This window comes from Dama dama, chromosome 6, assembly GCF_033118175.1.
Source record: "Dama dama isolate Ldn47 chromosome 6, ASM3311817v1, whole genome shotgun sequence".
NCBI lineage: Eukaryota > Metazoa > Chordata > Mammalia > Artiodactyla > Cervidae > Dama > Dama dama.
The window spans coordinates 51,581,269-51,607,250 of record NC_083686.1 but is presented as its reverse complement, the minus strand read 5'-3'; positions in this window follow the sequence as shown (position 1 = coordinate 51,607,250).

The following is a 25,982-nucleotide window of genomic DNA, read 5'->3' as shown; positions in this document are numbered from 1 at the left end:
AGGTGTGAAAACTATGAAGAGCTTCAAAAGGTGTCAGTAATATGAGGAGCATGAAACGGTCTGAAAAATAGGAGGAGGATGAAGTGGTGTTCAAAAACGTGAAGAGTCTGAAAAGGTGTGAAAAATTTGAAGAGCATTAAATGGTGTCAAAAATATGACGAGCATGAAACGTTCTGAAATATAGGAGGATCATGAAACTGTGTTCAAAAACATGAAGAGCCTGAAAAAGTGTGAAAAATATGAAGAGCTTCAAAAAAAGTCAAAAATATGAGGAGTATGAAACGTTCTGAAAAATAGCAGGAGGGTGAAGCGGTGTTGAAAAACCTGAAGAGGATTAAAACGTGTGAAAAATATGAAGAGCTTCAAAAATGTGAAAAATATGAAGAGCTTCAAAAGTAGTGAAAAATATGAAGAGCTTCTAAAGGGGCGAAAAATATGAGGAGTATGATAAGGTCTGAAAAATAGGAGGAGCATGAAGCGGTGTTCAAAAACATGAAGAGCCTGAAAAGTTGTGAAAAATATGAAAAGATTCAAAAGGTGTCAAAAATATGAGGAGAATGATAGGGTCTGAAAAATAGGAGGAGCAGGACACGGTGTTCAAAAACATGAAGAGCCTGCAAAGGTGTGCAAAATATGAAGAGCTTCAAAAGGTGTGAAATTCATGAGGAGATGAAACCGCATGAAAAATAGGAAGGGCATGAAGTGGTGTTCAAAAACATGCAGAGACTGAAAATGTGTGAAAAATATGAAGAGCTTCAAAAGGTGTCAAAAATATGAAGAGCTTCAAAAGGTGTAAAAAATGAGATGAGCATGAAACGGTCTGAAAAATAGGAGGAGCATGAAGTGGTGTTGAAAAACATGAAGAGCTTGAAATTGTGTGAAAAATATGAAGAGCTTCAAAAGGTGTCAATAGGATGAGGAGCATGAAACGGTCTGAAAAATGTGAGTAGCATGAAACGGTGTTCAAAAACATGAAGAGCCTGAAAAGGTGTGAAAATTATGAAGAGCTTCAAAAAGTGTGAAATACATGAGGAGCATGAAACGGTCTGAAAAATAAGAGAAGCGTTAAGTTGTGTTGAAAAACATGAAGGGCATGAAAAGGTGTGAGAAATATGAAGAGTTTCAAAAGGTGTCAATAATATGAGGAGCATGAAACGGTCTGAAAAATACGAGGAGGATGAAGTAGTGTTCAAAAACATGAAGAGCCTGAAAAGGTGTGAAAAATATGAAGAGCTTTAAAAGGTGTCAAAATATGAGGAGCATGAAACGTTCTGAAAAATAGGAGGATCAAGAAACGGTGTTCAAAAACATGAAGAGCCTGAAAAGGTGTGAAAAATATGAAGAGCCTCAAAAAATGTCAAAAATATAAGGAGTATGAAATGGTCTCAAAAATAGGAGGAGCTTGAAGCGGTGTTGAAAAACTTGAAGAGCCTGAAACCGTGTGAAAAATATGAAGAGCTTCAAAAATGTGAAAAATATGAAGAGCTTCAAAAGGTTTGAAAAATATGAAGAGCTTCAAAAGGTTTCAAAAATTAAATGAGCATGAAACGGTCTGAAAAATAGGAGGTGCATGAAGCGGTGTTGAAAATCATGAAGAGCCTGAAAAGGTGTGAAAAATATGAAGAGTTTCAAAAGATGTACAAAATGAGATGTGCATGAAAAGGGCTGAAAAATCGGAGGAGCATGAAGTGGTGTTGAAAAACATGAAGAGCCTGAAAATGTGTGAAATATATGAAAGGCTTGAAAATGTGTCAAATATATGAGGAGCATGAAACGGTCTGAAAAATAGCAGGAGCATGAAGCGGTGTTGAAAAACATGAAGAGTCTGAAAAGTTGTGAGAAATATGAAGAGCTTCAACAGGTGTCAAAATTATTAGGAGCGTGAAAGGGTCTGCAAAAAAGGAGAAGCATGAAGTGGTGTTGAAAAACATGAAGAGCCTGAAAAGGTGTGAAAAATATGAAGAGCTTCAAAAGGTGTGAAAAATATGAGGAGCTTGAAACCGTCTGAAAAATAAGAGGAGCATGAAACGGTGTTCAAAAACATGAAGAGCCTGAAAAGGTGTGAAAAATATGAAGAGATTTAAAAGGTGTCAAAATATGATGAGCTTGAAACGGTCTGAAAAATAAGAGGAGCATGAAGCGGTGTTCAAAAACATGAAGAGCCTGGAAAGGTGTGAAAAATATGAAAAGCTTAAAAGGTGTGAAAAATATGAACAGCTTCAAAAGGTGTGAAATACATGAGGAGCATGAAACGGTCTAAAAAATAGGAGGAGCATGAAGCGATGTTCAAAAACATGAAGAGCCTGAAAAGGTGTGAAAAATATGACGAGCTTCAAAAGGTGTCAAACATATTAGGAGCATGAAACGGTCTGAAAAATAGGAGGATCAAGAAGCGGTGTTGAAAAACATGAAGAGCCTGAAAAGGTGTGAAAAATATGCAGAGCTTCAAAAGGTGTGAAATACATGAGGAGCATGAAACGGTCTGAAAAATAGGAGGAGCATGAAGCGGTGTTGAAAATCGTGAAGAGCCTGAAAAGTTGTGAAAAATATGAAGAGCTTCAAAAGGAGTGAAAAATATGAGGAAAATTAAACGGTCTGAAAAATAGGAGGAGCATCAAGCAGTGTTCAAAAACATGAAGAGCCTGACAAGTTGTGTAAAATATGTAGAGCTTCAAAAGGTGTCAAATATATGAGGAGCATGAAACGGACTGAAAAATAAGAGGAGCTTGAAACGCTGTTCAAAAACACGAAGAGCCTGAAAAGGTGTAAAATATACGAAGAGCTTCAAAAGGTGTGAAAAATAGGAGGAGCATGATGCGTTGTTGTGAAACATGAACAGCCTGAAAAGGTTTGAAAAATATGAAGAGCTTCAAAAGGTGTCAAAAATATGAGGAGCATGAAACGGTCTGAAAAATAGGAGCAGCATGAAACGGTGTTCAAAAACATGAAGAGCCTGAAAAGGTGTGAAAAATATGAAGAGCTTCAAAAGGTGTGAAAAATAGGAGGAGCATGAAGCGTTGTTGAAAAACATGAAGAGCTTGAAAATGTGTGAAAAATATGAAGAGCTTCAAAAAGTGTCAAAAATATGAGGAGCATGAATCGGTCTGAAAAATTGGAGGAGCATGAAGTGGAGTTAAAAAACATGAAGAGCCTGAAAACATGTGAAAAATATGAAGAGCTTCAAAAGGTGTGAAAAATAGGAGGAGCATGAAGCGTTGTTGAAAAACATGAAGAGCCTGAAAAGGTGTAAAAAATATGAAGAGCTTCAAAAAGTGTCAAAAATATGAGGAGCATGAATCGGTCTGAAAAATTGGAGGAGCATGAAGTGGAGTTGAAAAACATGAAGAGCCTGAAAACATGTGAAAAATATGAAGAGCTTCAAAAGGTGTGAAAAATATGAACAGCTTCAAAAGGTGTAAAAAATGAGATGAGCATGAAGCGGTCTGAAAAATAGGAGGAGCATGAAGTCGTGTTGAAGAACATGAAGTGCCTGAACAGGTGTGAAATATATAATGAGCTTCAAAAGGTGTGAAAAATATGAGGAGCATGAAACGGTCTGAAGAATAGGAGGAGCCTGAAGCGGTGTTCAAAAACATGAAGAGCCTGGAAAGGTGTGAAAAGTATGAAAAGCTTCAAAATGTGTGAAAAATATTTACAGCTTCTAAAGGTGTGAAATACATGAGGAGCATGAAACGGTCTAAAAAATAGGAGGAGAATGAAGCGATGTTCAAAAACACGAAGAGCCTGAAAAGGTGTGCATAATATGAAGACCTTCAAAAAGTGTGAAAAATATGAGAAGCATGAAGAGGTCTGAAATATAGGAGGAGCATGAAGCGGTGTTCAAATACATGAAGAGCCTGAAAAGGTGTGAAAAATATGAACAGCTTCAAAAGGTGTCAAAAATATGAGGAGCATGAAACGGTCTGAAAAATAGGAGGAGCATGAAGTGGTGTTCAAAAACATGAAGAGCCTGAAAAGATGTGAAAAATATGAAGAGCTTCAAAAGATGTCAAAATATGAGGAGCAGGAAACGGTCTGAAAAATAGGAGGAGCATGAAGTGCTGTTCAAAAACACGTAGAGCCTGAAAAGGTGTGAAAAATATGAAGAGCTTCAAAAGGTGTCAAAAATAGGAGGAGCATGAAACGGTCTCAAAAATAGGAGGAACATGAAGTGGTGTTGAAATACATGAAGAGCCTGAAAAGGTGTGAAAAATATGAAGAGCTTTAAAAGGTGTCAAAAATATGAGGAGCATGAAACGGTCTGAAAAATAGGAGGAGCATGAAACGGTGTTCAAAAATATGAAGAGCCTACAAAGATGTGAAAAATATGAGAGCTTCAAAAGGTGTGAAATACATGTGGAGCAATATACGGTCTGCAAAAAAGGAGGAGCATGAAGCGGTGTTCAAAAACATGAAGAGCCTGAAAGGTGTGAAAGATATGAACAGCATCAAAAGGTGTGAAAAACAGAAGCAGCATGAAACGGTGTTCAAAAACGTGAAGAGCCTAATAATGTGTGAAAAATATGAAGAGCTTCAAAAGGTGTGAAAAATATGAGGAGCATGAAACGGTCTGAAAAATAGGAGGAGCATGAAACGGTGTTCAAAAACATGAAGAGCCTGAAAACGTGTGAAAAATATGAAGAGCTTCAAAAGGTGTGAAATACATGAGGAGCATGAAACAGTCTGAAAAATAGGAGGAGCATGAAACGTTCTGAAAAATACGAGGAGCATGAAACTATGTTCATAAACATGAAGAGCCTGAAAAGGTGTGAAAAAAATGAATAGCTTCATAAGGTGTGAAATACATGAGGAGCATGAAACAGTCTGAAAAATATGAGGACCCTAAAACGGTCTGAAAAATAGGAGGATCATGAAGCCGTGTTGAAAAACATGAAGAGCCTGAAAAGGTGTGAAAAATATGAAGAGCTTCAAAATGTGTCAAAAATATGAGGAGCATGAAACGGTCTGAAAAATAGAAGGAGCATGAAGCGGTGTTCAAAGACATGAAGAGCCTGAAAAGTTGTGAAAAATATGAAGAGCTTCAAAAGGTGTGAAATACATGAGGAGCATGAAACATTCTGAAATATAGGAGGAGCATGAAAAGGTGTTCAAAAACATGAAGAGCTTCAAAAAGTGTCAAAAGTATGACGAGCATGAAACGGTCTGAAAAATAGGAGGATCATGAAGCGGTGTTGAAAAACATGAAGAGCCTGAAATGGTGTGAAAAATATGAAGAGCTACAAAAAGTGTCAAACATTTGAGGACAATGAAGCGGTCTGAAAAATAGGAGGATCAACAAGCGGTGTTCAAAAACATGAAGAGCCTGAAAAGGTGTGAAAAATATGCAGAGCGTCAAGAGGTGTGAAATACATGAGCAGCATGAAAAGGTCTGAAAAATAGGAGGAGCATGAATCGGTGTTGAAAAACATGAAGAGCCTGAAAAGGTGAGAAAAATATGAAGAGTATCAAAAGATGTGAAAAATATGAAGAGCTTCAAAAGCTCTCAAAAATTAAATTAGCATGAAAGGGTCTGAAAAATAGGAGGAGCATGAAACGGTGTTCAAAAACATGAAGAGCCTGAAAAGGTGTGGAAAATATGAGAGCATCAAAAGGTGTGAAATACATGAGAAGCATGATACGGTCTGAAAAATAGAAGGAGAATGAAGCTGTGTTGAAAAACATGAAGAGACTGACAAGGTGTAAAAAATATGAAGAGCTTCAAAAGGTTTCAAAAATGAGGAGAATGAAACGGTCTGAAAAATAGGAGGATCATGAAGCGGTGTTTAAAAACATGAAGAGCCTGAAAAGGTGTCAAAAATATGAAGAGCTTCAAAAGGTGTCAAAATTATGAGGAACATGAAACGGTCGGAAAAATAGGAGGAGCCTGAATCGGTGTTCAAAAACATGAAGAGCCTGAAAAGGTGTGAAAAATATGAAGAGCTTCAAAAGGTGTCAAAAATATGAGGAGCCTGAAATGGTCTGAAAAATAGGAGGAGCATGAAGCGGTGTTCAAAAAAATGAAGAGACTGAAAATGTGTGAAAAATATGAAGAGCATCAAAAGGTGTGAAAAATATGAAGAGCTTCAAAAGGTGTCAAATATATGAGGAGCATGAAACGGTCTGAAAAAAAGGAGGAGCATGAAAAGTCGTTCAAAAGATGAAGAGCCTGAATAGGTATGAAAAGTATGAAGAGCTTCAAAAGGTGTGAAATATATGAGGAGCATGAAATGGTCTGAAAAATAGAAGGAGCATCAAGCTGTGTTGAAAAATATGAAGAGCCTGAAAATGTGTGAAAAATATGAAGAGCTTCAAAACGTGTCAAAAATATGAGGAACATGAAAGAGTCTGAAAAATAGGAGGAGCATGAAACGGTGTTCAAAATATGAAGGGCCTGAAAAGGTGTGAAATATATGAAGAGCCTCAAAACGTGTCAAAAATATGAGGAGCATGAAACTGTCTGAAAAATAGGAGGAGCATGAAGCGGTGTTGAAAAACTTGAAGAGCCTTAAAGGGTGTGAAAAATATGAAGAGATTCAAAATGTGTCAAAAATATAAGGAGCATGAGATGCTCTGAAAAATAGGAGGAGCATGAACGGTGTTCTAAAAATGAAGAGCCTGAAAAGGTGTGAAAAATATGATGAGCTTCAAAAGGTGTGAAATACATGAGAAGCATGAAACGGTTTGAAAAATAGAAGGAGCATGAAGGGGTGTTGAAAAACATGAAGAGACTGAAAAGGTGTGAAAAATATGAAGAGCTTCAAAAGGTGTGAAAAATATGAAGAGCTTCAGAAGGTGTCAAAAATGAGATGAGCATGAAACGGTCTGAAAAATAGGAGGAGCATGAAGCGGTGGTGTGAAACATGAAGAGCCTGAAAAGGTATTGAAAAATATGAAGAGCTTCAAAAGTGTCAAAAATATGAGGAGCCTGAAACGGTCTGAAAAATAGGAGATGCATAAAACGGTGTTCACAAACATGAAGGGACTGAAAAGGTGTGAAATATATGAAGAGCCTCAAAACGTGTCAAAAATATGAGGAGCATGAAACGGTCTTAAAAATAGGAGGAACATGAAGCGGTGCTCAGAAACATGAAGAGCCTTAAAAGGTGTGAAAAATATGAAGAGCTTCCATAGGTGTGAAAAATATGAGGAGCATGAAACGGTCTGAAAAATAGGAGGAGCATGAAGCCGTGTTCAAAAACATGAAGAGCCTGAAAACAGGTAAAAAATATGAAGAGCTTCAAAAGGTGTCAAATATATGAGGAACATGAAACGGTCTCAACAATAGGAGGAGCATGAAGTGGTATTGAAATTCATGAAGAGCCTCAAAAGGTGTGTAAATATGAAGAGCTTGGAAAGGTGTGAAATACATGAGGAGCATGAGACGGTCTGAAAAATAGGAGGAGCATGAAGCGGTGTGGAAAACATCAAGAGCCTGAAAAGGTGTGAAATATATGAAGAGCTTCAAAAGGTGTGAAAAATATGATGAGCTTCAAAAGCTGTCAAAAATGAGATGAACATGAAACGGTCTGAAAAATAGGAGGAGCATGAATCGGTGTTCAAAAACATGAAGGGCCTGAAAAGGTGTGAAAAATATGAAGAGCCTCAAAACGTGTCAAAAATATGAGGAGCATGAAACGGTTTGAAAAATAGGAGGAGCATGAAGCGGTGTTGAAAAACATGAAGAGCCTGAAAACGTGTAAGAATATGAAGAGCTTCAAAACGTGTGAAAAATATGAAGAGCTTCAGAAGGTGTGAAATACATGAGGAGCATGAAACGGTCTGAAAAATAGGAGGAACATGAAACCCTGTTCAAAAACATGAAGAGCCTGAAAAGGTGTGAAAAATATGAAGAGCTTCAAAAGGTGGCAAAAATAGGAGGAGCATGAAACGTTCTGAAAATTAGGAGGAGCATGAGGCGGTGTTGAAAACATGATGAGCGTGAAAAGGTGTGAAAAATATGAAGAGCTTCAAAAGTTGTCAAAAATATAAGGAGCATGAAACGGTCTGAAAATTGGAGGAGCATGAAGCGGTGTTGAAAAACATGAAGAGCCTGAAAAGTTGTGAAATACATGAAGAGCTTCAAAAGGTTTCAAAAATATGAGGAGCATGAAACGGTCTGAAAAATAGGAGGAGCATGAAGCGGTTGTGAAAAACATGAAATGCCTGAAAAAGTGTGAAATATATGAACAGCTTCAAAAGGTGTGAAAAATACGAGGAGCTTCAACAGGTGTGAAAAATATGAGGAGCATGAAACGGTCTGAAAAATAGGAGGAGCATGAAACGGTGTTCAACGACATGAAGAGCCTGAAAGGTGTGAAAAATATGAAGAGCTTCAAAAGGTGTCAAAAATATGAGGAGCTTGAAACGGTCTGAAAAATAGGAGGAGCATGAAGCGGTGTTCAAAAAAATGAAGAGACTGAAAATGTGTGAAAAATATGAGGAGCTTCAAAAGGTGTCAAATTATGAGGAGCATGAAAAGGTCTGAAAAATAGGTGGAACATAAAACGGTGTTCAAAAACATGAAGGGCTTGAAAACGAGTGAAATATATGAAGAGCTTCAAAAGGTGTGAAAAATATGAAGAGATTCAAAGGTGTCAAAAATATGAGGAGCATGAGACGGTCTGAAAAATAGGAGGAGCATGAAGCGGTGTGGAAAACATGAAGAGCCTGAAAAGGTGTGAAAAATATGAAGAGCTCAAAAGGTGTCAAAAATATGAGGGGCATGAAACGGTCTGAAAAATAGGAGGAGCGTGAAGCAATGTTCAAAAACATGAAGAGCTTCAAAAGGTTTGAAATATTTGAAGAGCTTCAAAAGGTGTGAAAAATATGATGAGCTTCAAAAGCTGTCAAAAATTAGATGACCATGAAACGGACTGAAAAATAGGAGGAGCATAAAGTGGTGTTGAAAAACATGAAGAGCCTGAAAAAGTGTGAAATATAAGAAGAGCTTCAAAAGGTGTGAAAAATATGAGGAGCTTCAAAAGGTGTCAAAAATATGAGGAGCATGAAATTGTCTGAAAAATAGGAGCAGAATGAAACGGTGTTCAAAAACATGAAGAGCCTGAAAAGGTGTGAAAAATATGAAGAGCTACAAAAGGTGTGAAAAATATGAGGAGCATGAAACGGCCTGAAAAGTAAAAGGAGCATGAAGCGGTGTTCAAAAAAATGAAGAGCCTGAAAAGATGTGAAAAATATGAAGAGCTTCAAAAGTTGTGAAATACATGAGGAGCATGAAACGGTCTGAAAAATAGGAGGAACATAAAAAGCTGTTCAAAAACATGAAGGGCCTGAAAAGGTGTGAAAAATATGAAGAGCTTCAAAAGGTGTCAAAAAAATGAGGAGCATGAGACGGTCTGAAAAATAGGAGGAGCATGAAGCGGTGTGGAAAACATGAAGAGCCTGAAAAGGTGTGAAAAATATGAAGAGCTTCAAAAGGTGTCAAAAATATGAGGGGCATGAAACGGTCTCAACAATAGGAGGAGCATGAAGTGGTATTGAAATTCATGAAGAGCCTCAAAAGGTGTGTAAATATGAAGAGCTTGAAAAGGTGTGATATACATGAGGAGCATGAGACGGTCTGAAAAATAGGAGGAGCATGAAGCGCTGTGGAAAACATGAAGAGCTTGAAAAGGTGTGAAATATATGAAGAGCTTCAAAAGGTGTGAAAAATATGATGAGCTTCAAAAGCAGTCAAAAACGAGATGAACATGAAACGGTCTGAAAAATAGGAGGAGCATGAATCGGTGTTCAAAAACATGAAGAGCCTGAAAAGGTGTGAAAAATATGAAGAGCCTCAAAACGTGTGAAAAATATGAGGAGCAAGAAACGGTCTGAAAAATAGGAGGAGCATTAAACGGTGTTCAAAAATATGAGGAGCATGAAACGGTCTGAAAAATAGGAGGAGCATGAAGTGGTGTTGAAAAACATGATGAGCCTGAAAAAGTGTGAAATATATGAAGAGCTTCAAAAGTTGTCAAAAATATGAGGAGCATGAAACGGTCTGAAAAATAGGAGGAGCATGAAGGGGTGTTGAAAAACATGAAGAGCCTGAAAAGGTGTGAAAAATATGAAGAGCTTCAAAAGGTGTCAAAAATATGAGGAGCATGAACGGTCTGGAAAATAGGAGGAGCATGAAGCGGTCTTGAAAACCATGAAGAGCCTGAAAAGGTGTGAAAAATAAGAATAGCTTCAAAATGTTCAAAATTATGAGGAGAATGAACGGTCTGAAAAATAGGAGGAGCATGAAGCGGTGTTGAAAAACAAGAAGAGCCTGAAAAGGTGTGAAAAATATGAAGACCTTCAAAAGGTGTGAAGTACATGAGGAGCATTAAACGCTCTGAAAAATAGGAGAAGCATGATGTTTTTTTTAAAAACATGAAGAGCCTGAAAAAGTGTGAAATATATGAAGATCTTCAAAAGGTGTGAAAAATATGAGGGGCATGAAACGGTCTGAAAAATAGGAAGTGCATGAAGCGGTGTTGAAAACATGAAGAGCCTGAAAACGTGTGAAAAATATGAACAGCTTCAAAAGATGTGAAAAATATGAAGAGCTTCAAAAGGTGTGAAAAATATGAAGAGCTTCAAACGGTGTCAAAAATTAGATGAGCATGAAATGGCCTAAAAAATATGAGGAGCATGAAGTGTTGGTGAAAAACATGAAGAGCCTGAAAAAGTGTGAAGTATATGAAGAGATTCAAAAGGTGTGAAATATATGAGGAGCATGAAACGGTGTGAAAAATATGAGGATCATGAAGCGGTGTGCAAAAACATGAAGATCCTGAAAAGCTGTGAAAAATATGAAGAGCTTGAAAAGGTGTGAAAAATATGAGGAGCATGAAACCGTTTGAAAAATAGGAGGAGCATGAAGCGGTGTTCAATAATATGAAGAGCCTGAAAATGTGTGAAAAATATGAAGAACTTCAAAATTTTCAAAAATATGAGGAGCATGAAAAGGTCTGAAAAATAGGAGGAGCATGAAACGGTGTTGAAAAACATGGAGAGCCTGAAAAGGTGAGAAAAATATGAAGAGCTCCAAAAGTTGTCAAAATTATGAGGAGCATGAAACCGTCTCAAAAATAGAAGGAGAGTGAAGGAAAATGTGAAAAACATGAAGAGTTTCAAAAGGTGTGAAAAATATGAGGAGCATGAAAAGGTCTGAAAAATAGGAGGAGCATGAAACAGTGTTCAAAAATATGAAGAGCCTGGAATGGTGTGAAAAATATGAGAGCCCCAAAACGTGTCAAAAATATGAGGAGCATGAAACGGTCTGAAACATACGAGGAGCATGAAGTGGTGTTCAAAAACATAAAGAGCCTGAAATGGTGTGAAATATATGAAGAGCATCAAAAGGTGTGAAAAATATGAGGAGCATGAAACGGTGTGAAAAATATGAGGATCATGAAGCGGTTTGCAAAAACATGATGAGCCTGAAAAGGTGTGAAAAATATGAAGAGCTTCAAAAGGTGTGAAAAATATTAGGAGCATGACGATCTGAAAAATAGGAGGAGTATGAAACGGTGTTCAAAAACATGAAGAGCCTGAAAAGGTGTGAAAAATATGAAGAGCTTCAAAAGGTGTCAAAAATATGAAGAGCATGAAACGGCCTCAAATATAGGAGGAGCATGAATCGCTGATGAAAAACATGTAGAGCCTGAAAAGGTGTGAAAAATATGAAGAGCTTAAAAACGTGTCAAAAATATGAGGAGCATGATACGGTCTCAAAAATAGGAGGAGCATGAAACGGTCTGAAAAATATGAGGGCATGAAACTGTGTTGAAAAACATGAAGAGCCTGAAATGGTGTGAAAAATATGAAGAGCTTCAAAAGGTTTCAAAAATATGAGGAGCATGAAACGGTCTGAAAAATAGGAGGAGCATGAAGCGGTTTTGAAAAACATGAAGAGTCTGAAAAGGTATGGAAAATATGAAGAGCTTCAAAATGTGTGAAATACATGAGGAGCATGAAACGGTCTGAAAAATAGGAGGAGCATGAAGCGGTGTTGAAAAACATGAAGAGCCTTAAAATGTGTGAAAAATATGAAAAGCTTCAAAAGGTGTCCATATTAAGACGTGCATGCAACAGTCTGAAAAATAGGAGGAGCATGAAACGGTCTGAAATATAGGAGGAGCATGAAGCGGTGTTCAAAAACAAGAAGAGCCTGAAAAGGTGTGACAAATATAAAGAGCTTCAAAACGTGTGAAAAATATGAGGAGCATGTAACGGTCTGAAAAATAGGAGGAGAATGAAACGGTGTGAAAAACATGATGAGCATGAAAAGGTGTGAAAAATATGAAGAGCTTCAAAAGGTGTCAAAATTATGAGGAGTATGAAACGGTCTCAAAAATAGGAGGAGCATGAAGCGGTGTTGAAAAACATGAAGAGCCTGAAAAGGTGTAAAAAAATTAAGAGCTTCAAAAGGTGTCAAAAATATGAGGAGCATGAAACGGTCTGAAAAATAGGAGGAGCATGAATCTGTGCTCACATACATGAAGTGCCTGAGAAGGTGCGAAAAATATGAAGAGCTTCAAAAGGTGTGAAAAATATGAGGAGCATGAAACGATCTCAAAAATAGGAGGAGCATGAAGCGGTGTTAAAAAACATGAAGAGCCTGAAAAGGTGTGACAAATATAAAGAGCTTCAAGATGTGTGAAAAATATGAGGAGCATGAAACGGTCTGAAAAATAGGAGGAGCATGAAACGGTGTGAAAAACATGAAGAGCATGAAAAGGTGTGAAAAATATGAAGAGCTTCAAAAGGTGTGAAAAATCTGAGGAGCATGAAACGGTCTGAAAAATAGGAAGAGCATGAAGCGGTGTTTAAAAACATGAAGAGCCTGAAAAGGTGTGTAAAATATGAAGAGCTTCAAAAGGTTTGAAAAACATGAAGAGCATGGAACGGTCTGAAAAATAGGAGGAGGATAAAGCGGTGTTCAAAAACATGAAGAGCCTGAAAAGGTGTGACAAATATGAAGAGCTTCAAAAGGTGTCAAAAATATGAGGAGCAAGAAACGGTCTCAAAAATAGGAGGAGCATGAAGCGGTGTTGAAAAACAAGAAGAGCCTGAAAAGGTGTGAAAAATATGAAGACCTTCAAAAGGTGTGAAGTACATGAGGAGTATTAAACGCTCTGAAAAATAGGAGAAGCATGAAGTTTTGTTCAAATACATGAAGATCCTGAAAAGGTGTGAAATATATGAAGATCTTCAAAAGGTGTGAAAAATATGAGGGGCATGAAACGGTCTGAAAAATAGGAGGTGCATGAAGCGGTGTTGAAACATGAAGAGCCTGAAAACGTGTGAAAAATATGAACAACTTCAAAGGTGTGAAAAATATGAAGAGCTTCAAACGGTGTCAAAAATGAGATGAGCATGAAATGGCCTAAAAAATAGGAGGAGCATGAAGTGTTGGTGAAAAACATGAAGAGCCTGAAAAAGTGTGAAGTATATGAAGAGATTCAAAAGGTGTCAAAAATATGAGGAGCATGAAACGGTCTGAAAAATAGGAGGAGCATGAAGCGGTGTTGAAAAACATGAATATCCTGAAAAGGTGTGCAAAATATGAAGAGCTTCAAAAGGTGTGAAAAATATGAGGAGCATGAAATGGTCTGAAAAATAGGAGGAGCATGAAGCGGTGTTGAAAAACATGAAGATCCTGAAAAGCTGTGAAAAATATGAAGAGCTTCAAAAGGTGTGAAAATTATGAGGAGCATGAAATGGTCTGAAAAATAGGAGGAGCATGAAGCGGTGTTCAATAATATGAAAAGCCTGAAAATGTGTGAAAAATATGAAGAACTTCAAAATTTTCAAAAATATGAGGAGCATGAAAAGGTCTGAAAAATTGGAGGAGCATGAAACGGTGTTGAAAAACATGGAGAGCCTGAAAAGGTGAGAAAAATATGAAGAGCTCCAAAAGTTGTCAAAATTATGAGGAGCATGAAACCGTCTCAAAAATAGGAGGAGGGTGAAGCAAGATGTGAAAAATATGAACAGTTTCAAAAGGTGTGAAAAATATGAGGAGCATGAAAAGGTCTGAAAAATAGGAGGAGCATGAAACGGTGTTCAAAAATATGAAGATCCTGGAATGAATGGTGTGAAAAATATGAGAGCCCCAAAACGTGTCAAAAATATGAGGTGCATGAAACGGTCTGAAACATACGAGGAGCATGAAGTGGTGTTCAAAAACATAAAGAGCCTGAAAAGGCCAGAAATATATGAAGAGCATCAAAAGGTGTGAAAAATATGAGGAGCATGAAACGGTCTGAAAAATAGGAGGAGCATGAAGCGGTGTTAAAAAACATGAAGAGCGTGAAAACACGTGAAAAATATGAAGAGCTTCAAAAGGTGTCAAAATTATGAGGAGCTTCAAAAGGTGTCAAAAATGAGATGAGCATGAAACGGTCTGAAAAATAGGAGGAGCATGAAGTGGTGTTGAAGAAAAAGAAGAGCCTGAAAAGGTATGAAATATATGAAGAGCTTCAAAATGTGACAAAAATTTGAGAAGCATGAAAAGGTCTGAAAAATAGGAGGAGCATGAAGCAGTGTTGAAAAACATGAAGAGCCTGAAAATGTGTGAAAAATATGAAAAGCTTCTAAATGCGTCAAAAATATGAGGAGCATGAGACGGCCTGAAAAATAGGAGGAGCATGAAACGGTGATCAAAACATGAATACCTGAAAAGGTGTGAAAAATATGAAGAGCTTCAAAAGGTGTGAAATACATGTGGAGCATAAAACGGTCTCAAAAATAGGAGGAACATGAAGCGGTGTTCAAAAACATGAGAATCCTGAAAAGGTGTGAAAAGTATGAAGAGCTTCAAAAGGTGTCAAAAAAGAGATGAGCATGAAACGGTCTGAAAAATAGGAGGAGCATGAATCGGTGTTGAAAAACATGAAGAGCCTGAAAAGGTGTGAGAAATATGAAGAGCTTCAAAAATGTGAAAAATATGAAGAGCTTCAAAAGTTGTCAAAGATTCAATGAGCATGAAACGGTCTGAAAAATAGGAGGAGCATAAGTGGTGGTGACAAACATGAAGAGCCTGAAATGGTATGAAATATATGAAGACCTTCAAAACGTGTGAAAAATATGAGGAGCTTCAAAAAGTGTCAAAATTATGAGGAGCATGAAACGGTCTGAAAAATAGGAGGAGCATGAAGCGGTGTTGAAAAGTACGAGGAGCATGAAGAGGTTGTGAAAAAAATGAAGAGCCTGAAAAGGTGTGAAAAAAATGAAGATCTTCTAAAGGTGTCAAAAATATGAGGAGCATGAAAAGGTCTGAAAAATAGGAGGAGAATGAAGTGGTGTTGAAAAACATGAAGAGCCTGAAAAATGTGAAAAATATGAAGAGCTTCAAAAGCTGTGAAAAATATGAAGAGCTTCAAAAGGTGTAAAAAATGAGATGAGCATGAAACGGTCTGTAAAATAGGAGGAGCATGAAGCGGTGTTCAAAACATGAAGAGCCTGAAAAGGTGTGAAAAATATGAAGAGCTTCAAAAGGTGTGAAAAATATGAGGAGCATGAAACGGTGAAAAATAGGAGGAGCATAAAGTGATGTTCAAAAACATGAAGAGCCTGAAAAGGTGTCAAAAATATGAAGAGCTTTAAAAGGTGTCAAAAATATGAAGAGCATGAAACGTTCTGAAAAAATAGTAGCATGAAACGGTGTTCAAAAACATGAAAGCCTGGAAAGGAGTGAAAAAAATGAAGAGCATCAAAACGTGTTAAAATTATGAGGAGCATGAAACGGTCTGAAAAATAGGAGGAGCATGAAGCAGTGTTAAAAACATGAAGAGCCTGAAAACCTGTGGAAAATATTAAGAGCTTCAAAAGGTGTGAAAAATATGAAGAGTTTCAAAAGGTGTAATAGTGAGATGAGCATGAAACGGTCTGAAAACTAGGAGGAGCATGACGAGGTGTTGAAAAACATTAACAGACTGAAAAGGTGTGAAAAATATGAAGAGCTTCAAAATGTGTCAAAAATATGAGGAGGATGAAACGGTCTGAAAAATAGGAGGAGCATGAAGCGGTGTTGAAAAATATGAAGAGCCTGAAATGGTGTGAAAAATATGAAGTGCTTCAAAAGGTGTCAAAAATATGAAGAGCATGAAACGGTCTGAAAAATAGGAGGAGCATGAAGCAGTGTTGAAAAACATGAAGAGCCTGAAAACGTGTGAAAAATATGAAGAGCTTCAAAAGGTGTGAAAAATATGAAGAGCTTCAAAATGTGTCAAGAATATGAGGAGGATGAAACGGTCTTTACATACGAGGAGCATGAAGCGGTGTTCAAAAACATGAAGAGCCTGAAAAGATGTGAAAAATATGAAGAGCTTCAAAACGTGTGAAAAATGAGATGAGCATGAAACGGTCTGAAAAATAGGAGGAGCATGAAGCGGTGTTGAAAATCATGAAGAGCCTGAAAAGGTGTGAAAAATATGAAGAGCTTCAAACGGTGTCAAAAATAAGAGGAGAATGAAACGGTGTTAAAAATAGGAGGAGCATGAAGCAGTGTTGAAAAACATGAAGAGCCTGAAAAGGTGTGAAAAATATGAAGAGCTTCAAACGGTGTCAAAAATAAGAGGAGCATGAAACGGTCTGAAAAATAGGAGGAGCATGAAGCAGTGTTGAAAAACATGAAGAGCCTGAAAAGGTGTGAAATATATGAAGAGCTTCAAAAGTTGTGAAAAATATGAAGAGCTTCAAAAGGTGTAAAAAATGAGATGAGAATGAAACGGTCTGTAAAATAGGAGGAGCATGAAGCGGTGTTCAAAACATGAAGAGCCTGAAAAGGTGTGAAAAATATGAAGAGCTTCAAAAGGAGTGAAAAATATGAGGAGCATGAAACGGTGAAAAATAGGAGGAGCATAAAGTGATGTTCAAAAACTTGAAGAGCCTGAAAAGGTGTGAAAAATATGAAGAGCTTTAAAAGGTGTCAAAAATATGAGGATCATGAAACGGTCTCAAATTTAGGAGGAGCATGAAGCAGTATTCAAATATATGGAGATCCTGAAAAGGTACTAAAAATATGAAGAGCTTCAAAAGGTGTCAAAAATATGAAGAGCATGAAACGTTCTGAAAAAATAGTAGCATGAAACGGTGTTCAAAAACATGAAGAGCCTAGAAAGGTGTGAAAAATATGAAGAGCATCAAAAGGTGTCAAAAATATGAGGAACATGAAACGGTATGAAAATATGAGGAGCATGAAACGATCTGAAAAATAGGATGAGCATGAAGCGGTGTTGAAAAACATGAAGAGCCTGAAAAGGTGTGAAAAATAGGAGTAGCTTCAAAAGGTGTCAAAAATATGAGGAGCATGAAACGGTCTGAAAAATAGGATGAGCATGAAGCGGTGTTCAAAAACATGAAGAGCCTGAAAAGGTGTGAAAAATATGAAGAGCTTCAAAACGTGTGAAAAATTAGATGAGCTTGAAACGGTCTGAAAAATAGGAGGAGCATGAAGCGGTGTTCAAAATCATGAAGAGCCTGAAAAGGTGTGAAATATATGAAGAGCTTCGAAAGGTATCAAAAATATGACGAACATGAAACGGTCTGAAAAATAGGAGGAGCATGAAGCGGTGTTGAAAAACATGAAGAGCCTGAAAAGGTGAGAAAAATACGAAGAGCTTCAAAAGGTGTCAAAAATATGAGGAGCATGAAACGGTCTGAAAAATAGGAGGAGCATGAAACGGTGTTCAAAAACATGAAGAGCCTGAAAACGTGTCAAAAATATGAAGAGCTTCAAAATGTGTGAAAAATATGAAGAGCTTCAAAAAGTGTCAAAAATGAGATGAGCATGAAACGGTCTGAAAAATAGGAGGAGCATGAAGCAGTGTTGAAAATCATGAAGAGCCTAAAAACGTGTGAAAAATATGAAGAGCTTCAAAAGGTGTCAAAAATATGAGGAGCATGAAACGGTCTGAAAAATAGGAGGAGCATGAAGCGGTGTTCAAAAACATGAAGAGCCTGAAAACGTGTCAAAAACATGAAGAGCATGAAAAGGTGAAAAAAATATGAAGAGCTTCAAAAGGTGTGAAATACATGAGGAGCATGATACGGTCTGAAAATTAGGAAAAGCATGAAGTTGTGTTGAAAAACATGAAGAGCCTGAAAACGTGTGAAAAATATGAAGAGCTTCAAAAGGTGTGAAAAATATGAAGAGCTTCAAAATGTGTCAAAAATATGAGGAGAATGAAACGGTGTTAAAAATAGGAGGAGCATGAAGCAGTGTTGAAAAACATGAAGAGCCTGAAAAGGTGTGAAAAATATGAAGAGCTTCAAACGGTGTCAAAAATAAGAGGAGCATGAAATGGTCTGAGAAATAGGAGGAGCATGAAGCAGTGTTGAAAAACATGAAGAGCCTGAAAAGGTGTGAAATATATGAAGAGCTTCAAAAGTTGTGAAAAATATGAAGAGCTTCAAAAGGTGTAAAAAATGAGATGAGCATGAAACGGTCTGTAAAATAGGAGGAGCATGAAGCGGTGTTCAAAACATGAAGAGCCTGAAAAGGTGTGAAAAATATGAAGAGCTTCAAAAGGAGTGAAAAATATGAGGAGCATGAAACGGTGAAAAATAGGAGGAGCATAAAGTGATGTTCAAAAACATGAAGAGCCTGAAAAGGTGTGAAAAATATGAAAAGCTTTAAAAGGTGTCAAAAATATGAGGATCATGAAACGGTCTCAAATTTAGGAGGAGCATGAAGCAGTATTCAAATATATGGAGATCCTGAAAAGGTACTAAAAATATGAAGAGCTTCAAAAGGTGTCAAAAATATGAAGAGCATGAAACGTTCTGAAAAAATAGTAGCATGAAACGGTGTTCAAAAACATGAAGAGCCTAGAAAGGTGTGAAAAATATGAAGAGCATCAAAAGGTGTCAAAAATATGAGGAGCATGAAACGATCTGAAAAATATGAGCAGCATGAAGCGGTGTTGTAAAACATAAAGAGCCTGAAAAGGTGTAAAAAATATGAAGAGCTTTAAAAGGTGTCAAAAATATGAAGAGCATGAAACGGTCTGAAAAATAGGAGGAGCATGAACCAGTGTTGAAAAACAGGAAGAGCCTGAAAAAATGTGAAATATACAAAGAGCTTCAAAAGGTGTCAAACATATGAGGAGCATGAAACGGTCTGAAATAAGAGGAGCATGAAGCGGTGTTGAAAAACATGAAGAGCCTGAAAAGAGGGAAATATATGAAGATCTTCAAAAGGTGTCAAAAATATGAGGAGCATGAAACGGTCTGAAAAATAGGAGTAGCATGAAGCGGTGTTCAAAAACTTGAAGAGCCTGAAAATCTGTGAAAAATATGAAGAGCTTAAAAGGTGTCAAAAATATGAAGAGCATGAAATGGTCTGAAATATAGGAGGAGCATGAAATGGTGTTCAAAACCATGAAGAACCTGAAAGGTGTGAAAAACATGAAAGGCTTCAAAACGTGTCAAAATTATGAGGAGCATGAAACAGTCTGAAAAATAGGAGGAGCAGGAAGCGGTGTTCAAAACCATGAAGAGCCTGAAAAGGTGTGAAAAATATGAAGAGCTTCAGAAGGTGTGAAAAATATGAGGAGCATGAAACAATCTGAAAAATAGCAGGAGCAGGAAGCGGTGTTGAAAAACATTAAGAGCCTGAAAAGGTGTGAAAAATATGAAGAGCTTCAAAAGGTGTCAAAAATATGAAGAACATGAAACGGTCTGAAAAATAGGAGGAGCATGAAGTGGTGTTGAAAAGCATGAAGAGCCTGAAAAGGTGTGAAAAATATGAAGAGCTTCAAAAAGTGTGAAAAATATGAGGAGCATGAAAAGGTCTGAAAAAAAAAAAAAGGACCATAAGGTTGTGTTGAAAAACATGAAGAGCCTGAAAATGTGTGAAATAAATGAAGAGCTTAAAAAGGTGTCAAAAATATGACGGGCATGAAACGGTCTGAAAAAAAAAAAAAAGGACCATAAGGTTGTGTTGAAAAACATGAAGAGCCTGAAAATGTGTGAAGTATATGAAGAGCTTCAAAAGGTGTCAAAAATATGAGGAGCATGAAACGGTCTGAAAAATAGGAGGAGCATGAAACGGTGTTGAAAAACATGAAGAGCGTGAAAAGTTTTGAAAAATATAAAGAGCTTCAAAAGCTGTCAAAAATATGAGGAGCATGAAACGGTCTGAAAAATAGGAGGAGCATGAGTGGTGTTGAAATACATGAAGAGCCTGAAAAGGTGTGAAATATATGAAGAGCTTCAAAACGTGTCAAAAATATGAGGAGTATGAAACAGTCTGAAAAATAAGAGGAGCATGAAATGGTGTTGAAAAACATGAAGAGCCTGAAAAGGTGTGAAATATATGAAGAGCTTCAAAAGGTGTCAAAAATAGGAGTAGAATGAGACGGTGTTCAAAAACATGAAGAGCCTGAAAAGGTGTGAAATATATGAAGAGCTTCAAAAGGTGTTAAAAATATGACGAGCTTGAAACGGTCTGAAAAATAGGAGGAGTATGAAGCGGTGTTGAAAAACATTAAAAGCCTGAAAAGGTGTGAAAAATGCGAAGAGCTTCAAAAGGTGTCAAAAATATGAGGAGCATGAAACGGTCTGAAAAATAGGAGGAGCATTAATCGTTGTTGAAAAACATGAAGAGCCTGAAATAGTGTGAGAAATATGAAGAGCTTCAAAAGATGTCAGAAATGAGAGGAGCATGAAACGGTCTGAAAAATAGGAGGAGCATGAAGCGGTGTTCAAAACATGAAGAGCCTGAAACACTGTGAAAAATATGAAGAGCTTCAAAAGGTGTGAAAAATATGAAGAGCTTCAAAAGGTGTCAAAAATAGGAGGAGCATGAAACGGTCTAAAAATTAGGAGGAGCATGAAGCGGTGTTCAAAAACATGAAGAGCCTGAAAAGGTGTGAAAAATATGAAGAGCTTCAAAAGGTGTGAAATATATGAGGATCATGAAACGGTCTGAAAAATAAGAGGACCATGAAGCGGTGTTGAAAAATATGAAGAGCCTGAAAAAGTGTGAAAAATATGAAGAGCTTCAAAACGTGTCAACAATATGAGGAGCATGAAGCGGTTTTCAAGAATATGAAGAGCATTAAAAAGTGCGAAAATTGTGAAGAGCTTCAAAAGGTGTAAAAATATGAGGAGCATGAAACGGTCTGAAAAATAAGAGGATCACGATACGTTCTGAAAAACAGGAGGAGCATGAAACAGTGTTGAAAAACATGAAGAGCCTGAAAAGGATTGGAAAATATGAAGAGGTTCAAAAAGTGCCAAAAATATGAGGAGCATGAAACGGTCTGAAATATTGGAGGAACATGAAACGGTGCTCAAAAACATGAAGAGCCTGAGAAGGTGTGAAAAATATGAATAGCTTCAAAAGGTGTCAAAAATATGAGGAGCATGAACCGGTCTGAAAAATAGGAGGAGCATTAAACAGTGTTGAAAAATATGGAGAGCCTGAAAAGGTGTGAAAAATATGAAGAGCTTCAAAACGTGTGAAAAATATGAAGAGCCTCAAAAGGTGTCAAAAATATGAAGAGCCTCAAAAGGTGTCAAAAATATGAGGAGCATGAAACGGTCTGAAAAATAGGAGGAGCATGAAGCGGTGTTGAAAATCATGAAGAGCCTTAAAAATGTGTGAAAAATATGAAGAGCTTCAAAAGGTGTCAAATATATGAGGAGCACGAAATGGTCTGAAAAATAGGAGGAGCATGAAGCGGTGTTCAAAAACATTAAGAGCCTGAAAAGGTGTGAAAAATATGAAGAGCTTCAAGGGTGTCAAAAATATGAGGAGCATGAAACAGTCTGAAAAATAGAAGGAGCATGAAACGGTGTTGAAAAACATGAAGAGCCTGAAAATGTGTGAAAAACTTGAAGAGCCTGAAAAGGTGTGAAAAACATGAAGAGCCTGAAAAGGTGTGAAAAAGATGAAGAGCCTCAAAAGGTGTGAAATATATGAAGAGCTTCAATAGGTGTCAAAAATATGAGGAGCATGAAACGGTCTGAAAAATAGAAGGAGCATGAAGCGGTGTTGAAAATCATGAAGAGCCTGAAAAGTTGTGAAAAACACGAAGAGCCTGAAAAGGTGTGAAAAACATGAAGAGCCTCAAAAGGTGTGAAATATATGAAGAGCTTCAAAAGGTATCAAAAATATGAGGAGCATGAAGCGATCTGAAAAACAGGTGTAGAAAGAAGTGGTGTTGAAAAACATGAAGCGCATGAAAATGTGTGAAAAATATGAAGAGCTTCGAAAGGTGTCAAAAATATGAGGAGCATGAAAACGTCTGAAAAATAGGAGGAGCATGAAGCGGTGTGAAAAACTTGAAACAGCTGAAAAGCTGTGAAAAAAATGAAGAGCTTCAAAAGGTGTCAAAAATTTGAGGAGCATGAAACGGTTTGAAAACTAGGAGGAGCATGAAGCGGTGATGAAAAACTTGAAGAGCCTGAAAAGGTGTGAAATATATGAAGAGCTTCAAAAGGCGTCAAAAATAGGAGGAGCATGAAACGCTCTGAAAAATAGGAGGAGCATGAGGCGGTGTTGAAAAAAAAGAAGAGGCTGAAAAGGTGTGAAAAATATGAAGAGCTCAAAAAGGTGTCAGAAATATGAGGAGCATGAAATGGTCTGAAAAATAGGAGGAGCATGAAACGGTGTTCAAGAACATGAAGGGCCTGAAAAGGTGTGAAAAACATGAAGAGACTGAAAAGGTGTGAAATATATGAAGAGCTTCATAATGTGTCAAAAATATGAGGAGCATGAAGCGGTGTTGAAAAACATGAAGATCCTGAAAAGAAGTGACATATATGACGAGCTTCTAAAGGTGTCAAAAATATGAGGAGCATGAAGCGTTGTTGAAAAACATGAAGAGCCTCAAAAGGTGTGAAATATATGAAGAGCTTCAAAAGGTGTCAAAAATATGAGGAGCACGAAACGGTCTGAAAAATAGGAGTAGCATGAAGCGGTGTTGAAAAACATGAGGAGCCTGAAAAGGTGTGAAAAATATTAAGAGCTTCAAAACGTGTCAAAAATATGAGGAGCATGAAACGGTCTGAAAAATCGGAGGAGCATGAGTGGTGTTGAAATACATGAAGAGGTTGAAAAGGTGTGAAATATATGAAGAGTTTCAAAACGTGTCATAAATATGAGGAGTACGAAACAGTCTGAAAAATACGAGGAGCATGAAGCGGTGTTCAAAACCATGAAGAGCCTGAAAAGGTGTGAAATATATGAAGAGCTTCAAGGGTGTCAAAAATATGAGGAACATGAAACAATCTGAAAAATAGGAGGAGCATGTAATGGTGTTGAAAACCACGAAGAGCCTGAAGAGGAGTGAAATACATGAAGAGCTTCAAAAGGTGTCAAAAATATGAGAAGCATGAAATGGTGTTCAAAAACATGAAGAGCCTGACAAGGTGTGAAAAATATGAAGAGGTTCAAAAAGTGTCAAAAATATGAGGAGCATGAAACTGTTCTGAAAAATAGGTGCAGCATAAAGTGGTGTTGAAAAACATGAAGGGTCTGAAAATGTGTGAAACATATGAAGAGCTTCAAAAGGTGAAAAAATATGAGGAGCATGAAACGGTCTGAAACATAGGAGGAGCATGAAGGAGTGTTCAAAACATGCAGAGCCTGAAAAGGTGTGAAAAATATGAAGAACTCCAAAAGTTGTCAAAAATATGAGGAGCAGGAAACAGTCTGAAAAATAGGAGGAGCATGAAACGGTGTTCAAAAACTTGAAGATACTGAAAAGATGTGAAAAATATGAAGAGCTTCAAAAGGTGTCAAAATATGAGGAGCACGAAACATTCTGAAAAATAAGAGGAGTATGAAACGGTGTTGAACAACATGAAGAGCATGAAAAGGTGTGAAAAACATGACGAGCTTCAAATGGTGTCAATAATATGAGGAGCATGAACCAGTCTGAAAAATAGGTGGAGCATGAAGAGTTGTTCAAATACATGAAGAGCCTGATAAGGTGTGAAAAATATGAAGAGCTTCAAAAGGTGTCAAATATTTCAGTGCATGAAACGGTCTGAAAAATAGGAGGAGCATGAAGCGGTGTTCAAAAACTTAAAGAGCCTGAAAATCTGTGAAAAATATGAAGAGCTTAAAAGGTGTCAAAAATATGAAGAGCATGAAATGGTCTGAAAAATAGGAGGAGCATGAAATGGTGTTCAAAAACATGAAGAACCTGAAAGGTGTGAAAAACATGAAAGGCTTCAAAACGTGTCAAAATTATGAGGAGCATGAAACAGTCTGAAAAATAGGAGGAGCATGAAGCGGTTTTTAAAAACATGAAGAGACTGAAAAGGTGTGAAAAATATGAAGAGCTTCAAAAAGTGTCAAAAATATGAGGAGCATGAAACGGTCTGAAAAATAGGAGGAAAATGAAACGGTGTTCAAAATCATTAAGAGCCTGAAAAGGTGTGAAAAATATGAAGAGCTTCAGAATGTGTGAAAATATGAGAAGCATGAAGCGGTTATCAAAAACTTGAAGATACTGAACAGGTGTGAAAAATATGAAGAGCTTCAAAAAGTGGCAAAAATATGAGGAGCATGAAACGGTATGAAAAATAGGAGGAGCATGAAACGGTGTTCAAAAACATGAAGAGCCTGAAAAGTTGTGAAAAATATGAAGAGCTTCAGAAGGTGTGAAAAATATGAGGAGCATGAAGCGGTGTTCAAAAACTTGAAGATACTGAAAAGATGTGAAAAATATGAAGAGCTTCAAAAGGTGTCAAAAATATGAGGAGCATGAAACGGTCTGAAAAATAGGAGGAAAATGAAACGGTGTTCAAAATCATTAAGAGCCTGAAAAGGTGTGAAAAATATGAAGAGCTTCAAAAGGTGTCAAAAATATGAGGAGCATGAAACGGTCTGAAAAATATTAGGAGCATGAAACGGTGTTGAAAAACACGAAGAACCTTAAAAGGAGTGAAAAATATCAAGAGCTTCAAAAGGTGTCAAATATATAAGGAGCATGAAACGGAGTTGAAAAACATGAAGAGCTTCAAAATGTGTCAAAAATATGAGGAGCAAGATACGGTCTCAAAAATAGGAGGAGCATGAAGCGGTGTTGTAAAACATGAAGAGCCTGAAAAGGTGTGAAAAACATGAAGAGCTTCAAAATTGTCAAAAATATGAGGAGCATGAAACGGTCTGAAAAATAGGAGGAGCATGAAGCGATGTTGAAAAACATGAAGAGCCTGAAAAGGTGTGAAATACATGAAGAGCTTCAAAATTGTCAAAAATATGAGGAGCATGAAACGGTCTGAAGAATAGGAGGAGCATGAAGCGGTGTTGTAAAACATGAAGAGCCTGAAAAGGTGTGAAAAACATGAAGAGCCTGAAAATGTGTGAAATATATGAAGAGCTTCCAATGGTGTCAAAAATATGAGGATCATGAAACAGTCTGAAAAATATGAGGAGCATGAAACGGCGTTCAAAAACATGAAGAACCTGAAATGGTGTGAAAAATATGAAGAACTTAAAAACGTGTCAAAAATAGGAGGAGTTTCAAAGGGTCCGAAAAATAGAAAGAGCATGAAGGGGTGTTGCAAAACATGAAGAGCCTGTAAAGGTGTGAAATATATGAAGAGCTTCAAAAGGTGTCAAAAATATAAGAAGCATGAAACGGTCTTAAAAATAGGAGGAGCATGATACGGTGTTGAAAAACATGAAGAGCCTGAAAATGTGTGAAAAATATGAAAAGCTTCAAAAGGTGTCAAAAATAGAAGGAGCATGAAGCGGAGTTGAAAAACATGAAGAGCTTCAAAATGTGTCAAAAATATGAGGAGCAAGATACGGTCTCAAAAATAGGAGGAGCATGAAGCGGTGTTGAAAAACATGAAGAGCCTGGAAAGGTGTGAAATATATGAAGAGATTCAAAAGTGTCACAAATAGGAGGAACATGAAACGGTCTGAAAAATAGGAGGAGCATGAAGTGGAGTTGAAAAAAATGAATAGCCTGAAAAGGTGTGAAAAATATTAGGAGCATGAAACAGTCTGAAAATAGGAGGAG